The sequence below is a fragment of the Arachis ipaensis genome, chromosome B4 (assembly GCF_059453495.1).
Source record: "Arachis ipaensis isolate K30076 ecotype BB chromosome B4, ASM5945349v1, whole genome shotgun sequence".
In the NCBI taxonomy this organism is placed as follows: Eukaryota; Viridiplantae; Streptophyta; class Magnoliopsida; order Fabales; family Fabaceae; genus Arachis; species Arachis ipaensis.
Window position 1 is genome coordinate 86394282 of NC_142439.1, and position 5395 is coordinate 86399676.

Genomic DNA, 5395 nt, shown 5'->3' on the forward strand with positions numbered 1-5395 from the left:
ATCTTGATGTTTTCTTATCTTGTGTCTTTTCTTGTTTTTCATATGCATTCTTGAATTCTTAGTGTCTAAGCATTAAAGATTTCTAAGTTTGGTGTCTTGCATGTTTTCTTTGCATCAAAAATTTTTCAAAAATATGTTCTTAATGTTCATCATGATCTTCAAAGTGTTCTTGGTGTTCATCTTGACATTCATAGTGTTCTTGCATTCATCACATGTTTTGATCCAAAATTTTCATGCATTGAGTCTTTTTCATGTTTTTCTCTCTCATCATTAAAAATTCAAAAAATCAAAAAAAATATCTTCCCCTTTTTCTCTCTTAAATTTCGAAAATTTGGATTGACTTTTTCAAAAATTTTTAAAATCTAGTTGTTTTTATAAGTCAAATCAAATTTTCAATTTAAAAATCTTATCTTTTTCAAAATCTTTTTCAAAAATCAAATCTTTTTCATTTTTCTCAATTATTTTCGAAAATTTAAAAAATCTTTTTCAAAAATCTTTTTCTTAATTTTATATCATATTTTCGAAAATATCATCAACAATTAATGTTTTGATTCAAAAATTTCAAGTTTGTTACTTACTTGTTAAGAAAGATTCAAACTTTAAGTCCTAGAATCATATCTTATGATTTCTTGTGAATCAAGTCATTAATTGTGATTTTAAAAATCAAATCTTTTTCAAAACTAATATCAATCATATCTTTTCAAAATTATTTTTTTATCTTACCTTTTTCAAAATCATATCATTTTAATCATACCTTTTCATATCATATCTTTTTCAAATATCTTTTCTAACTTCTTATCTTCTTATCTTTTCAAAATTGATTTTCAAATCTTTTTCAACTAACTAACTAACTTTTTATTTATTTCTTATCTTTTTCAAAACCACCTAACTAATTTTCCCTCTCTAATTTTCGAAAATTATCTCCCTCCTTTTTCAAAATTCTTTTAATTAACTAATTGTTTCAAATTTTGATTTTAATTTTATTCCCCCTTTAATTTTCGAAAATCACTAACTCTTTTTCAAAAATTATTTTCGAAAACTTGTCTCCCTCATCTCCTTCTATTTATTTATTCATCTACTAACACTTCATCTCACCCAAATTCGAACCCCCTCTTCCATCTGTGTTCGAATTTTCTCTTCTTCCCTTCTTTACATTACATTCTTTTCTTCTTCTACTCACACAGGAGAACCTCTATACCTGGGTAAAAAGGATCCCTATTATTATTATTTTTCTGTTCCCTCTTTTTCATATGAGCAGGAGCAAGGACAAGAACATTCTTGTTGAAGCAGACCCTGAACCTGAAAGGACTCTGAAGAGGAAACTATGAGAAGCTAAAATACAACAATCCAGAGATAACCTTACAGGAATTTTCGAAACAGGAAGAGGAGATGGCAGCCGAAAATAATAATAATGCAAGGAGGATGCTTGGTGACTTTACCGCACCTAATTCCAATTTACATGGAAGAAGCATCTCCATCCCTACCATTGGAGCAAACAACTTTGAGCTGAAACCTCAATTAGTTTCTCTGATGCAGCAGAACTGCAAGTTTCATGGACTTCCATCTGAAGATCCTTTTCAGTTCTTAACTGAATTCTTGCAGGTCTGTGATACTGTTAAGACTACTGGAGTAGATCCTGAAGTCTACAAGCTCATGCTTTTCCCTTTTGCTGTGAGAGACAGAGCTAGAATATGATTAGACTCTCAAACTAAGTGATACGTTACCTCAAACCTCGGCCGCCCGAGAAACTCGGCACGTGAGCAGCTAAGATCGGCCTCACGTCAGCTCCCGATAAGCTCGGCACGAAGGCAGATAAGCTCGGCCTCACCCATTCGAAAAAATAGGAAACGTGCTCAAACAAACTGAATCACCAAAACTGAATATTATAACCAACCTACAAACTAGGACTTATCCAGCAACGGGTAAAAATAACTCCTATAAAACCGAGCTAATATCCTTGGTTAGGTCTCAGGTTCTATCACTCTCACTCTTCTACTCTTTACTCTTAACTCCCTCACTGAGAATCATTACTGACTTGAGCGTCGGAGTATCTTGTGCAGGTATTCCCGCCGCGGTGTTTGACTTATCGGCCGACGTAAAGCTCTTCCTCTTCGGTGTTAACTCACTCAGAAGCACTTAAGCTCGGCCTCCCTAGTGTTCGGACGAACCACTTGGTGCCCACCGTGGGGCCGAAATACATCTAACCCCACTTTTTCCTTTTTTTAGTCTTTTGCTCTTTTTTGCAGGATTCTCAATCCTCGAACATTGCTGACAAAGAAAGTCCACAACTCACACAAGCTGAGCTTCTAGCCCAAATCGCTGAACTTCAGGCAGAAGTGCGGAGAATAGCCGAGCTATCAATGCAGAACAATGGAGAAAGCTCCAAAAGCTCGACTCAAGGCAACACAGATCCCTTAAACATCACTCCGCAAAAGGAGAAGCTTACCCTCGACAACCCTTTCTCCGACGAAATCACCAAGTTCCAGATGCCGAAAAATTTTGTATTACCTACAGCGCTGGAACCGTACAAGGGGTTCGGTGATCCCCGAGCTCACATCAAAAAGTTCCAATCCATGATGTTCTTTAACGGCGCTAACAATGAGCCTGTGCTTTGCCGGGCTTTTCCTACTTATCTTGATGGTGCTGCATTATTGTGGTTTTCTAAACTATCTGCAGGTTCGATTTCCTACTTTGAAGAATTGGCGAGATCTTTTATCGACTATTTCGCATCATCAAGGATATACGTTCACGGATCGGACTACCTCGGCACAATCAAACAAAGACAACACGAAGGTCTAAAAGACTACATGACCCGATTTGCCGAAGCCACTATGGAGATTCCAGACTTAGACCCCGCAGTCCACTTACATGCAATCAAGACCGGCCTCCGACCCAGAAAATTTCGAGAAACAATTGCAATAACCAAACCAAAGTCACTTGAGGAGTTTAGAGAGAGGGCCACGGGCCAGATGGAAATAGAAGAGCTTAGACAAGCTCAGCGGATCAATAAACCAACTCAATCAAAAGAAGATGACCAGGAGGATCTTTGTGAATCAATAAATTGATCGGCAAGAGACTTATACCCTTCAAGCACTACTAGGCAAAGAACTATGGCTCGAAGATGTACTCTTTTTTCCACTCACACGACTTTTTCCTACATCGGATTTTGCTTGGAAAGCTTTTTAATGAGGCACTTTCATCCTATATCTTTTATATTAAGAGGGTAATTCTCAATAAAGAGTATATTATTTTTAACTTCATCATTCTTTATTTTTATCTATGCCTTTAGTTCAGCTATTGTTTACGCTCTACACATATTATGGCAAACTAATATTAAAGTCGGCATACAAAAACAAACCGACAGTTATAAGTCGGAACCAATCTAACAAATCAGCAACCATAAGTCGGAGTCAATACAACAAGCCAACACCTATAAGTTGGAATCAATCCAAACAAACCGACACCTATAAGTCGGAATCACTCCAAACAAACTGATGATTATAAGTTTGAATCAATCAAAGCAAACCGACACCTATAAGTCGGCGCCATTCCAACAAACAATCATCTATAAGCTTGTTCAAAAATATATTGAAATAAGCAACCCATTTTCCCATGACAAACTTGTCAAATTTTATTTTCAAGATTATCAGGTTGATCTTGGGGGCTAATCCTCATATCTTCGAATTATAACACAACCGCATCTCTTCTATATCCTGCCGAGTTATACCTCAAAAGCTCAACCTGCTTCTCTTAAAAATAAACAGGTCAAGCTTGGAGGCTATGATCTGGTCACTATAACTCGGCGAATACAAACTATAATTCGGAGATTAGGTCTAATCTATCCTTATAAGTTGGCCACGTAAGCTATAGATCGGCCACTTGAAAATTCAAAGCAGAGTAGTTCGTGATCCATCCGTATAAGTCGGCCGCATGTGCTATAACTCGGCCATGTGCAGCAAATTCAAAAAGAGAACGGTTACTTGTTGAGAACCCTAAAAAGACCTTTTCAAAGAAGTCACAAAATGATTCTCTGCGAGATTCTCGGACCGTATCCATGCCTCATGGTACATAACGTATACCTCGGCTATCATAACAAACGTGTACCTCAGCACAAAACAAAATCAAATAATAACAACCCGCAAAATCCGGACGAGCTATGTAAAGCTCGGAACCACAACGAACAAGTCAAACGTTATCCTTATGGATAACTTCGGCAAACCCGGAGAATCCCGAAACTAACTCCAACTAAGCAACCTCAAACGCCTATATAAACAGATGTAAGGAATGTACATGACAACAACTCCGCGACTGAGGCTTGCGATATCATTTCGAAAGCTCGCCTTAGTCCTGTCCAAACCAAGGCAAGCTTGGGGGCTATGATACGTTACCTCAAACCTCGGCCGCCCGAGAAACTCGGCACGTGAGCAGCTAAGATCGGCCTCACGTCAGCTCCCGATAAGCTCGGCATGAAGGCAGATAAGCTCGGCCTCACCCATTCGAAGAAATAGGAAACGTGCTCAAACAAACTTAATCACCAAAACTGAATATTATAACCAACCTACAAACTAGGACTTATCCAGCAACGGGTAAAAACAACTCCTATAAAACCGAGCTAATATCCTCGGTTAGGTCTCAGGTTCTATCACTCTCACTCTTCTACTCTTTACTCTTAACTCACTCACTGAGAATCATTACTGACTTGAGCGTCGGAGTATCTTGTGCAGGTATTCCCGCCGCGGTGTTTGACTTATCGGCCGACGTAAAGCTCTTCCTCTTCAGTGTTAACTCACTCGAAAGTACTTAAGCTCGGCCTGCCTAGTGTTCGGACGAACCACTAAGGATAGCCTGAACTCTTGGGATAAGCTGGTCAAGGCTTTCTTAGCCAAGTTCTTTCCTCCTCAAAATCTGAGTAAGCTTAGAGTGGATGTTCAAACTTTCAGACAGAAAGAAGGTGAATCCCTCTATGAAGCTTGGGAGAGATACAAGGAACTGACCAAAAAGTGTCCTTCTGACATGCTTTTAGAATGGACCATCCTGGATATATTCTATGATGGTCTGTCTGAATTAGCTAAGATGTCATTGGATACTTCTGCAGGTGGATCCATTCACCTAAAGAAAACGCCTGTAGAAGCTCAAGAACTCATTGACATGGTTGCTAATAACCAGTTCATGTACACTTCTGAAAGGAATCCTGTGAATAATGGGACGCCTATGAGGAAGGGAGTTCTTGAAATTGATACTCTGAATGCCATATTGGCTCAAAATAAAATATTGACTCAGCAAGTCAATATGATTTCTCAGAGTCTAAATGGAATGCAAGCTGCATCCAACAGTACTCAAGAGGCATCTTCTGAAGAAGAAGCTTATGATCCTGAGAACCCTGCAATAGCAAAGG

The 5395-nt window shown here is 38.5% G+C and overlaps 1 non-coding gene across 1 annotated transcript; it reads right to left on the reverse strand.

The window, feature by feature from the left end:
- Positions 1-4911: 4911 nt before the first annotated feature.
- LOC148568238 (small nucleolar RNA R71) lies at positions 4912-5019 on the reverse strand. The gene has a single exon (XR_015881657.1). It is a non-coding gene; the product is annotated as a small nucleolar RNA R71 (small nucleolar RNA).
- Positions 5020-5395: the final 376 nt, after the last annotated feature.